Source organism: Hyperolius riggenbachi, chromosome 4, assembly GCF_040937935.1.
Source record: "Hyperolius riggenbachi isolate aHypRig1 chromosome 4, aHypRig1.pri, whole genome shotgun sequence".
NCBI classification, from domain to species: Eukaryota; Metazoa; Chordata; class Amphibia; order Anura; family Hyperoliidae; genus Hyperolius; species Hyperolius riggenbachi.
The window spans coordinates 41,023,002-41,034,985 of record NC_090649.1 but is presented as its reverse complement, the minus strand read 5'-3'; the positions used below and the strand labels follow the sequence as shown (position 1 = coordinate 41,034,985).

Here is an 11,984-nt window from a genome sequence, read left to right as displayed (position 1 = left end):
TTGCCATCCGCACAGAAGAAGGCAATCTTGTATGGCCTGATTTGGCTGGCCACGTTTTTCAGCACCGAGCAACAGGGCAAGGCATTGGTGGTTCAGTGGTAGAATTCTTGCCTGCCACGTGGGAGGCCCGAGTTCGATTCCCGGCCAATGCAAATGCTAGGCTTTTGGCACACCTCCACACTTTGCACTTCTCAAGCTTAAGACATCTCTGCAGGCCAGAAGCCATTTAAGGACATTTGCAAGAGTCACCGTGGCACTTGGCCACAGTGCTGGCTGACAGTCGAGAAGAGGGACACTAGTACCCAGCAAACATGACTCTAAGACACACAAGTTAAAGCAGCCTTGGGACACTTGCGTGCCCAAAGGCCTTGCATGTCTTCTAGCAGTGCCAGTGACGTGCAGCATCTCTCCCTCTCCAGTACTCACCTATTAGGCTTCTTTTTAACTGTCTAGAAAAGCCTCGGAAATGCCAAGTCAGCAGCATCTGCTCATCTGGTGTTGTTTTACAACTTTTTGCCTTGTTGTCTTTGCACTCTACTCAGGGCCTTGCTCAAATTTGGAACGTTCTCTCTAGGCCCTCATTCATTCTACTTTTGTCCTGAGTTTTCTCACAGTAGATGTTGAGATGTTGTGTCAGCTTACCTACAACTTGCTTTCCCAGCACCTAGCAATTAAGAAAACATACTAAAAGTACAGAAAAAAAAGTAGTAACAAACTTAAGTCAAATGAAAGCAACCACTTTTTTTGCTTGCCGGGACTGAAAGGCTTTTTGGTTTGTAACTTTTGTTGGGAAGTACCTCATCTAAAAACAAGTTAAGGGAAAGAGCAACTTCCTTTTTTTCAATCCTCTTAGCTAAATCTCAGGCCGTGTGCAGAGTGCCCTCCTCATACTGCTATGTGAGCACCTTTGGAGTGCAAAGCCTAATACACACCATACCAATGCCTGTCAGATAGATGGGTCGAACAGATGATTTCCGGCAGGTCCGATCTGATTTCCAATCGTTTTTCTGATCGATTTGCATAGTAGTGATCGGAAATCCGAACGGAAATCCGATCGTGTCTGTCGGAAAGGATCTATCGGCCCATCTATCTGATGGGGAATTGCATGGTGTGCACCAGGCATACGAGAATGAGTATCTTTCAGGTGGTTGTTCCTTGTCAAGTGATTGATTGTAAGTCTCTCCTTGACAAAAGGACTGGAGTAAAGCCAACGGAAATCTGGGAAAAGCAGATAAGAAAAGTAGTATAGGAAAGATGAGTAAGATTGTAAGAAGGAGTGTTTTTCTCTTTCTTGGGGTGGTGAAGCACTTTTGCTGAAAAGTTGTTAAAAGAGGTTGTGTGAGTAAAAGTGAAGGGGAAAGCTGAGATGACATTTTCGTTTGTTAGCAAAGGGAGTGGGGAGTGGCATGTGAAAGAGGAAGTGATGGCCTGGTGATGGTTTGTAATCGTTTTGGAGGAGCTCTGCCTAGTAGAAAGTAAAAGGAGAAGCTTTGATCGCCCAACGTGGGGCTCGAACCCACGACCCTGAGATTAAGAGTCTCATGCTCTACCGACTGAGCTAGCCGGGCTTGCTTGCTTGAGCTGAAATGTCAAAAATTGCAAAATGGCGCCAGCCTCACCTTTGCCATCCGCACAGAAGAAGGCAATCTTGTATGGCCTGATTTGGCTGGCCACGTTTTTCAGCACCGAGCAACAGGGCAAGGCATTGGTGGTTCAGTGGTAGAATTCTCGCCTGCCACGCAGGAGTCCCGGGTTCGATTCCCGGCCAATGCAAATGCTAGGATTTTGGCACACCTCCACACTTTGCACTTCTCAAGTTTAAGACATCTCTGCAGGCCAGAAGCCATTTAAGGACATTTGCAAGAGTCACCGTGGCACTTGGCCACAGTGCTGGCTGACAGTCGAGAAGAGGGACACTAGTACCCAGCAAACATGACTCTAAGACACACAAGTTAAAGCAGCCTTGGGACACTTGCGTGCCCAAAGGCCTTGCATGTCTTCTAGCAGTGCCAGTGACGTGCAGCATCTCTCCCTCTCCAGTACTCACCTATTAGGCTTCTTTTTAACTGTCTAGAAAAGCCTCGGAAATGCCAAGTCAGCAGCATCTGCTCATCTGGTGTTGTTTTACAACTTTTTGCCTTGTTGTCTTTGCACTCTACTCAGGGCCTTGCTCAAATTTGGAGCGTTCTCTCTAGGCCCTCATTCATTCTACTTTTGTCCTGAGTTTTCTCACAGTAGATGTTGAGATGTTGTGTCAGCTTACCTACAACTTGCTTTCCCAGCACCTAGCAATTAAGAAAACATACTAAAAGTACAGAAAAAAAAGTAGTAACAAACTTAAGTCAAATGAAAGCAACCACTTTTTTTGCTTGCCGGGACTGAAAGGCTTTTTGGTTTGTAACTTTTGTTGGGAAGTACCTCATCTAAAAACAAGTTAAGGGAAAGAGCAACTTCCTTTTTTTCAATCCTCTCAGCTAAATCTCAGGCCGTGTGCAGAGTGCCCTCCTCATACTGCTATGTGAGCACCTTTGGAGTGCAAAGCCTAATACACACCATACCAATGCCTGTCAGATAGATGGGTCGAACAGATGATTTCCGGCAGGTCCGATCTGATTTCCAATCGTTTTTCTGATCGATTTGCATAGTAGTGATCGGAAATCCGAACGGAAATCCGATCGTGTCTGTCGGAAAGGATCTATCGGCCCATCTATCTGATGGGGAATTGCATGGTGTGCACCAGGCATACGAGAATGAGTATCTTTCAGGTGGTTGTTCCTTGTCAAGTGATTGATTGTAAGTCTCTCCTTGACAAAAGGACTGGAGTAAAGCCAACGGAAATCTGGGAAAAGCAGATAAGAAAAGTAGTATAGGAAAGATGAGTAAGATTGTAAGAAGGAGTGTTTTTCTCTTTCTTGGGGTGGTGAAGCACTTTTGCTGAAAAGTTGTTAAAAGAGGTTGTGTGAGTAAAAGTGAAGGGGAAAGCTGAGATGACATTTTCGTTTGTTAGCAAAGGGAGTGGGGAGTGGCATGTGAAAGAGGAAGTGATGGCCTGGTGATGGTTTGTAATCGTTTTGGAGGAGCTCTGCCTAGTAGAAAGTAAAAGGAGAAGCTTTGATCGCCCAACGTGGGGCTCGAACCCAAGACCCTGAGATTAAGAGTCTCATGCTCTACCGACTGAGCTAGCCGGGCTTGCTTGCTTGAGCTGAAATGTCAAAAATTGCAAAATGGCGCCAGCCTCACCTTTGCCATCCGCACAGAAGAAGGCAATCTTGTATGGCCTGATTTGGCTGGCCACGTTTTTCAGCACCGAGCAACAGGGCAAGGCATTGGTGGTTCAGTGGTAGAATTCTCGCCTGCCACGCGGGAGGCCCGGGTTCGATTCCCGGCCAATGCAAATGCTAGGATTTTCGCACACCTCCACACTTTACACTTCTCAAGCTTAAGACATCTCTGCAGGCCAGAAGCCATTTAAGGACATTTGCAAGAGTCACCGTGGCACTTGGCCACAGTGCTGGCTGACAGTCGAGAAGAGGGACACTAGTACCCAGCAAACATGACTCTAAGACACACAAGTTAAAGCAGCCTTGGGACACTTGCGTGCCCAAAGGCCTTGCATGTCTTCTAGCAGTGCCAGTGACGTGCAGCATCTCTCCCTCTCCAGTACTCACCTATTAGGCTTCTTTTTAACTGTCTAGAAAAGCCTCGGAAATGCCAAGTCAGCAGCATCTGCTCATCTGGTGTTGTTTTACAACTTTTTGCCTTGTTGTCTTTGCACTCTACTCAGGGCCTTGCTCAAATTTGGAACGTTCTCTCTAGGCCCTCATTCATTCTACTTTTGTCCTGAGTTTTCTCACAGTAGATGTTGAGATGTTGTGTCAGCTTACCTACAACTTGCTTTCCCAGCACCTAGCAATTAAGAAAACATACTAAAAGTACAGAAAAAAAAGTAGTAACAAACTTAAGTCAAATGAAAGCAACCACTTTTTTTGCTTGCCGGGACTGAAAGGCTTTTTGGTTTGTAACTTTTGTTGGGAAGTACCTCATCTAAAAACAAGTTAAGGGAAAGAGCAACTTCCTTTTTTTCAATCCTCTCAGCTAAATCTCAGGCCGTGTGCAGAGTGCCCTCCTCATACTGCTATGTGAGCACCTTTGGAGTGCAAAGCCTAATACACACCATACCAATGCCTGTCAGATAGATGGGTCGAACAGATGATTTCCGGCAGGTCCGATCTGATTTCCGATCGTTTTTCTGATCGATTTGCATAGTAGTGATCGGAAATCCGAACGGAAATCCGATCCTGTCTGTCGGAAAGGATCTATCGGCCCATCTATCTGATGGGGAATTGCATGGTGTGCACCAGGCATACGAGAATGAGTATCTTTCAGGTGGTTGTTCCTTGTCAAGTGATTGATTGTAAGTCTCTCCTTGACAAAAGGACTGGAGTAAAGCCAACGGAAAGCTGTGAAAAGCAGATAAGAAAAGTAGTATAGGAAAGATGAGTAAGATTGTAAGAAGGAGTGTTTTTCTCTTTCTTGGGGTGGTGAAGCACTTTTGCTGAAAAGTTGTTAAAAGAGGTTGTGTGAGTAAAAGTGAAGGGGAAAGCTGAGATGACATTTTCGTTTGTTAGCAAAGGGAGTGGGGAGTGGCATGTGAAAGAGGAAGTGATGGCCTGGTGATGGTTTGTAATCGTTTTGGAGGAGCTCTGCCTAGTAGAAAGTAAAAGGAGAAGCTTTGATCGCCCAACGTGGGGCTCGAACCCACGACCCTGAGATTAAGAGTCTCATGCTCTACAGACTGAGCTAGCCGGGCTTGCTTGCTTGAGCTGAAATGTCAAAAATTGCAAAATGGCGCCAGCCTCACCTTTGCCATCCGCACAGAAGAAGGCAATCTTGTATGGCCTGATTTGGCTGGCCACGTTTTTCAGCACCGAGCAACAGGGCAAGGCATTGGTGGTTCAGTGGTAGAATTCTCGCCTGCCACGCGGGAGGCCCGGGTTCGATTCCCGGCCAATGCAAATGCTAGGATTTTGGCACACCTCCACACTTTGCACTTCTCAAGCTTAAGACATCTCTGCAGGCCAGAAGCCATTTAAGGACATTTGCAAGAGTCACCGTGGCACTTGGCCACAGTGCTGGCTGACAGTCGAGAAGAGGGACACTAGTACCCAGCAAACATGACTCTAAGACACACAAGTTAAAGCAGCCTTGGGACACTTGCGTGCCCAAAGGCCTTGCATGTCTTCTAGCAGTGCCAGTGACGTGCAGCATCTCTCCCTCTCCAGTACTCACCTATTAGGCTTCTTTTTAACTGTCTAGAAAAGCCTCGGAAATGCCAAGTCAGCAGCATCTGCTCATCTGGTGTTGTTTTACAACTTTTTGCCTTGTTGTCTTTGCACTCTACTCAGGGCCTTGCTCAAATTTGGAACGTTCTCTCTAGGCCCTCATTCATTCTACTTTTGTCCTGAGTTTTCTCACAGTAGATGTTGAGATGTTGTGTCAGCTTACCTACAACTTGCTTTCCCAGCACCTAGCAATTAAGAAAACATACTAAAAGTACAGAAAAAAAAGTAGTAACAAACTTAAGTCAAATGAAAGCAACCACTTTTTTTGCTTGCCGGGACTGAAAGGCTTTTTGGTTTGTAACTTTTGTTGGGAAGTACCTCATCTAAAAACAAGTTAAGGGAAAGAGCAACTTCCTTTTTTTCAATCCTCTCAGCTAAATCTCAGGCCGTGTGCAGAGTGCCCTCCTCATACTGCTATGTGAGCACCTTTGGAGTGCAAAGCCTAATACACACCATACCAATGCCTGTCAGATAGATGGGTCGAACAGATGATTTCCGGCAGGTCCGATCTGATTTCCGATCGTTTTTCTGATCGATTTGCATAGTAGTGATCGGAAATCCGAACGGAAATCCGATCCTGTCTGTCGGAAAGGATCTATCGGCCCATCTATCTGATGGGGAATTGCATGGTGTGCACCAGGCATACGAGAATGAGTATCTTTCAGGTGGTTGTTCCTTGTCAAGTGATTGATTGTAAGTCTCTCCTTGACAAAAGGACTGGAGTAAAGCCAACGGAAAGCTGTGAAAAGCAGATAAGAAAAGTAGTATAGGAAAGATGAGTAAGATTGTAAGAAGGAGTGTTTTTCTCTTTCTTGGGGTGGTGAAGATCTTTTGCTGAAAAGTTGTTAAAAGAGGTTGTGTGAGTAAAAGTGAAGGGGAAAGCTGAGATGACATTTTCGTTTGTTAGCAAAGGGAGTGGGGAGTGGCATGTGAAAGAGGAAGTGATGGCCTGGTGATGGTTTGTAATCGTTTTGGAGGAGCTCTGCCTAGTAGAAAGTAAAAGGAGAAGCTTTGATCGCCCAACGTGGGGCTCGAACCCACGACCCTGAGATTAAGAGTCTCATGCTCTACAGACTGAGCTAGCCGGGCTTGCTTGCTTGAGCTGAAATGTCAAAAATTGCAAAATGGCGCCAGCCTCACCTTTGCCATCCGCACAGAAGAAGGCAATCTTGTATGGCCTGATTTGGCTGGCCACGTTTTTCAGCACCGAGCAACAGGGCAAGGCATTGGTGGTTCAGTGGTAGAATTCTCGCCTGCCACGCGGGAGGCCCGGGTTTGATTCCCGGCCAATGCAAATGCTAGGATTTTGGCACACCTCCACACTTTGCACTTCTCAAGCTTAAGACATCTCTGCAGGCCAGAAGCCATTTAAGGACATTTGCAAGAGTCACCGTGGCACTTGGCCACAGTGCTGGCTGACAGTCGAGAAGAGGGACACTAGTACCCAGCAAACATGACTCTAAGACACACAAGTTAAAGCAGCCTTGGGACACTTGCGTGCCCAAAGGCCTTGCATGTCTTCTAGCAGTGCCAGTGACGTGCAGCATCTCTCCCTCTCCAGTACTCACCTATTAGGCTTCTTTTTAACTGTCTAGAAAAGCCTCGGAAATGCCAAGTAGGCAGCATCTGCTCATCTGGTGTTGTTTTACAACTTTTTGCCTTGTTGTCTTTGCACTCTACTCAGGGCCTTGCTCAAATTTGGAACGTTCTCTCTAGGCCCTCAATTCATTCTACTTTTGTCCTGAGTTTTCTCACAGTAGATGTTGAGATGTTGTGTCAGCTTACCTACAACTTGCTTTCCCAGCACCTAGCAATTAAGAAAACATACTAAAAGTACAGAAAAAAAAGTAGTAACAAACTTAAGTCAAATGAAAGCAACCACTTTTTTTGCTTGCCGGGACTGAAAGGCTTTTTGGTTTGTAACTTTTGTTGGGAAGTACCTCATCTAAAAACAAGTTAAGGGAAAGAGCAACTTCCTTTTTTTCAATCCTCTCAGCTAAATCTCAGGCCGTGTGCAGAGTGCCCTCCTCATACTGCTATGTGAGCACCTTTGGAGTGCAAAGCCTAATACACACCATACCAATGCCTGTCAGATAGATGGGTCGAACAGATGATTTCCGGCAGGTCCGATCTGATTTCCGATCGTTTTTCTGATTGATTTGCATAGTAGTGAAATCCGATCGTGTCTGTCGGAAAGGATCTATCGGCCCATCTATCTGATGGGGAATTGCATGGTGTGCACCAGGCATACGAGAATGAGTATCTTTCAGGTGGTTGTTCCTTGTCAAGTGATTGATTGTAAGTCTCTCCTTGACAAAAGGACTGGAGTAAAGCCAACGGAAATCTGGGAAAAGCAGATAAGAAAAGTAGTATAGGAAAGATGAGTAAGATTGTAAGAAGGAGTGTTTTTCTCTTTCTTGGGGTGGTGAAGCACTTTTGCTGAAAAGTTGTTAAAAGAGGTTGTGTGAGTAAAAGTGAAGGGGAAAGCTGAGATGACATTTTCGTTTGTTAGCAAAGGGAGTGGGGAGTGGCATGTGAAAGAGGAAGTGATGGCCTGGTGATGGTTTGTAATCGTTTTGGAGGAGCTCTGCCTAGTAGAAAGTAAAAGGAGAAGCTTTGATCGCCCAACGTGGGGCTCGAACCCACGACCCTGAGATTAAGAGTCTCATGCTCTACCGACTGAGCTAGCCGGGCTTGCTTGCTTGAGCTGAAATGTCAAAAATTGCAAAATGGCGCCAGCCTCACCTTTGCCATCCGCACAGAAGAAGGCAATCTTGTATGGCCTGATTTGGCTGGCCACGTTTTTCAGCAGCGAGCAACAGGGCAAGGCATTGGTGGTTCAGTGGTAGAATTCTCGCCTGCCACGCGGGAGGCCCGGGTTCGATTCCTGGCCAATGCAAATGCTAGGCTTTTGGCAAACCTCCACACTTTGCACTTCTCAAGCTTAAGACATCTCTGCAGGCCAGAAGCCATTTAAGGACATTTGCAAGAGTCACCGTGGCACTTGGCCACAGTGCTGGCTGACAGTCGAGAAGAGGGACACTAGTACCCAGCAAACATGACTCTAAGACACACAAGTTAAAGCAGCCTTGGGACACTTGCGTGCCCAAAGGCCTTGCATGTCTTCTAGCAGTGCCAGTGACGTGCAGCATCTCTCCCTCTCCAGTACTCACCTATTAGGCTTCTTTTTAACTGTCTAGAAAAGCCTCGGAAATGCCAAGTCAGCAGCATCTGCTCATCTGGTGTTGTTTTACAACTTTTTGCCTTGTCTTTGCACTCTACTCAGGGCCTTGCTCAAATTTGGAACGTTCTCTCTAGGCCCTCATTCATTCTACTTTTGTCCTGAGTTTTCTCACAGTAGATGTTGAGATGTTGTGTCAGCTTACCTACAACTTGCTTTCCCAGCACCTAGCAATTAAGAAAACATACTAAAAGTACAGAAAAAAAAGTAGTAACAAACTTAAGTCAAATGAAAGCAACCACTTTTTTTGCTTGCCGGGACTGAAAGGCTTTTTGGTTTGTAACTTTTGTTGGGAAGTACCTCATCTAAAAACAAGTTAAGGGAAAGAGCAACTTCCTTTTTTTCAATCCTCTCAGCTAAATCTCAGGCCGTGTGCAGAGTGCCCTCCTCATACTGCTATGTGAGCACCTTTGGAGTGCAAAGCCTAATACACACCATACCAATGCCTGTCAGATAGATGGGTCGAACAGATGATTTCCGGCAGGTCCGATCTGATTTCCGATCGTTTTTCTGATCGATTTGCATAGTAGTGATCGGAAATCCGAACGGAAATCCGATCGTGTCTGTCGGAAAGGATCTATCGGCCCATCTATCTGATGGGGAATTGCATGGTGTGCACCAGGCATACGAGAATGAGTATCTTTCAGGTGGTTGTTCCTTGTCAAGTGATTGATTGTAAGTCTCTCCTTGACAAAAGGACTGGAGTAAAGCCAACGGAAATCTGGGAAAAGCAGATAAGAAAAGTAGTATAGGAAAGATGAGTAAGATTGTAAGAAGGAGTGTTTTTCTCTTTCTTGGGGTGGTGAAGCACTTTTGCTGAAAAGTTGTTAAAAGAGGTTGTGTGAGTAAAAGTGAAGGGGAAAGCTGAGATGACATTTTCGTTTGTTAGCAAAGGGAGTGGGGAGTGGCATGTGAAAGAGGAAGTGATGGCCTGGTGATGGTTTGTAATCGTTTTGGAGGAGCTCTGCCTAGTAGAAAGTAAAAGGAGAAGCTTTGATCGCCCAATGTGGGGCTCGAACCCACGACCGTGAGATTAAGAGTCTCATGCTCTACCGACTGAGCTAGCCGGGCTTGCTTGCTTGAGCTGAAATGTCAAAAATTGCAAAATGGCGCCAGCCTCACCTTTGCCATCCGCACAGAAGAAGGCAATCTTGTATGGCCTGATTTGGCTGGCCACGTTTTTCAGCACCGAGCAACAGGGCAAGGCATTGGTGGTTCAGTGGTAGAATTCTCGCCTGCCACGCGGGAGGCCCGGGTTCGATTCCCGGCCAATGCAAATGCTAGGCTTTTGGCACACCTCCACACTTTGCACTTCTCAAGCTTAAGACATCTCTGCAGGCTAGAAGCCATTTAAGGACATTTGCAAGAGTCACCGTGGCACTTGGCCACAGTGCTGGCTGACAGTCGAGAAGAGGGACACTAGTACCCAGCAAACATGACTCTAAGACACACAAGTTAAAGCAGCCTTGGGACACTTGCGTGCCCAAAGGCCTTGCATGTCTTCTAGCAGTGCCAGTGACGTGCAGCATCTCTCCCTCTCCAGTACTCACCTATTAGGCTTCTTTTTAACTGTCTAGAAAAGCCTCGGAAATGCCAAGTCAGCAGCATCTGCTCATCTGGTGTTGTTTTACAACTTTTTGCCTTGTTGTCTTTGCACTCTACTCAGGGCCTTGCTCAAATTTGGAACATTCTCTCTAGGCCCTCATTCATTCTACTTTTGTCCTGAGTTTTCTCACAGTAGATGTTGAGATGTTGTGTCAGCTTACCTACAACTTGCTTTCCCAGCACCTAGCAATTAAGAAAACATACTAAAAGTACAGAAAAAAAAGTAGTAACAAACTTAAGTCAAATGAAAGCAACCACTTTTTTTGCTTGCCGGGACTGAAAGGCTTTTTGGTTTGTAACTTTTGTTGGGAAGTACCTCATCTAAAAACAAGTTAAGGGAAAGAGCAACTTCCTTTTTTTCAATCCTCTCAGCTAAATCTCAGGCCGTGTGCAGAGTGCCCTCCTCATACTGCTATGTGAGCACCTTTGGAGTGCAAAGCCTAATACACACCATACCAATGCCTGTCAGATAGATGGGTCGAACAGATGATTTCCGGCAGGTCCGATCTGATTTCCGATCGTTTTTCTGATCGATTTGCATAGTAGTGATCGGAAATCCGAACGGAAATCCGATCGTGTCTGTCGGAAAGGATCTATCGGCCCATCTATCTGATGGGGAATTGCATGGTGTGCACCAGGCATACGAGAATGAGTATCTTTCAGGTGGTTGTTCCTTGTCAAGTGATTGATTGTAAGTCTCTCCTTGACAAAAGGACTGGAGTAAAGCCAACGGAAATCTGGGAAAAGCAGATAAGAAAAGTAGTATAGGAAAGATGAGTAAGATTGTAAGAAGGAGTGTTTTTCTCTTTCTTGGGGTGGTGAAGCACTTTTGCTGAAAAGTTGTTAAAAGAGGTTGTGTGAGTAAAAGTGAAGGGGAAAGCTCAGATGACATTTTCGTTTGTTAGCAAAGGGAGTGGGGAGTGGCATGTGAAAGAGGAAGTGATGGCCTGGTGATGGTTTGTAATCGTTTTGGAGGAGCTCTGCCTAGTAGAAAGTAAAAGGAGAAGCTTTGATCGCCCAACGTGGGGCTCAAACCCACGACCCTGAGATTAAGAGTCTCATGCTCTACCGACTGAGCTAGCCGGGCTTGCTTGCTTGAGCTGAAATGTCAAAAATTGCAAAATGGCGCCAGCCTCACCTTTGCCATCCGCACAGAAGAAGGCAATCTTGTATGGCCTGATTTGGCTGGCCACGTTTTTCAGCACCGAGCAACAGGGCAAGGCATTGGTGGTTCAGTGGTAGAATTCTTGCCTGCCACGCGGGAGGCCCGGGTTCGATTCCCGGCCAATGCAAATGCTAGGCTTTTGGCACACCTCCACACTTTGCACTTCTCAAGCTTAAGACATCTCTGCAGGCCAGAAGCCATTTAAGGACATTTGCAAGAGTCACCGTGGCACTTGGCCACAGTGCTGGCTGACAGTCGAGAAGAGGGACACTAGTACCCAGCAAACATGACTCTAAGACACACAAGTTAAAGCAGCCTTGGGACACTTGCGTGCCCAAAGGCCTTGCATGTCTTCTAGCAGTGCCAGTGACGTGCAGCATCTCTCCCTCTCCAGTACTCACCTATTAGGCTTCTTTTTAACTGTCTAGAAAAGCCTCGGAAATGCCAAGTCAGCAGCATCTGCTCATCTGGTGTTGTTTTACAACTTTTTGCCTTGTTGTCTTTGCACTCTACTCAGGGCCTTGCTCAAATTTGGAACGTTCTCTCTAGGCCCTCATTCATTCTACTTTTGTCCTGAGTTTTCTCACAGTAGATGTTGAGATGTTGTGTCAGCTTACCTACAACTTGCTTT

General features: G+C 46.1%; 7 non-coding genes across 7 annotated transcripts; 5 read left to right on the top strand and 2 right to left on the bottom strand.

The window, feature by feature from the left end:
- Nucleotides 1–1,495: 1,495 nt before the first annotated feature.
- TRNAK-CUU (transfer RNA lysine (anticodon CUU)) lies at nt 1,496–1,568 on the bottom strand. The gene has a single exon. It is a non-coding gene; the product is annotated as a tRNA-Lys (tRNA).
- Nucleotides 1,569–3,323: 1,755 nt separating this feature from the next.
- TRNAG-GCC (transfer RNA glycine (anticodon GCC)) lies at nt 3,324–3,394 on the top strand. Its single transcript has one exon. It is a non-coding gene; the product is annotated as a tRNA-Gly (tRNA).
- A 1,550-nt stretch (nt 3,395–4,944) lies between these two features.
- Nucleotides 4,945–5,015, top strand: TRNAG-GCC (transfer RNA glycine (anticodon GCC)). The gene has a single exon. It is a non-coding gene; the product is annotated as a tRNA-Gly (tRNA).
- Nucleotides 5,016–6,565: 1,550 nt separating this feature from the next.
- Nucleotides 6,566–6,636, top strand: TRNAG-GCC (transfer RNA glycine (anticodon GCC)). Its single transcript has one exon. It is a non-coding gene; the product is annotated as a tRNA-Gly (tRNA).
- Nucleotides 6,637–7,963: 1,327 nt separating this feature from the next.
- On the bottom strand, nt 7,964–8,036 carry TRNAK-CUU (transfer RNA lysine (anticodon CUU)). The gene has a single exon. It is a non-coding gene; the product is annotated as a tRNA-Lys (tRNA).
- A 1,752-nt stretch (nt 8,037–9,788) lies between these two features.
- Nucleotides 9,789–9,859, top strand: TRNAG-GCC (transfer RNA glycine (anticodon GCC)). The gene has a single exon. It is a non-coding gene; the product is annotated as a tRNA-Gly (tRNA).
- A 1,550-nt stretch (nt 9,860–11,409) lies between these two features.
- TRNAG-GCC (transfer RNA glycine (anticodon GCC)) lies at nt 11,410–11,480 on the top strand. Its single transcript has one exon. It is a non-coding gene; the product is annotated as a tRNA-Gly (tRNA).
- Nucleotides 11,481–11,984: the final 504 nt, after the last annotated feature.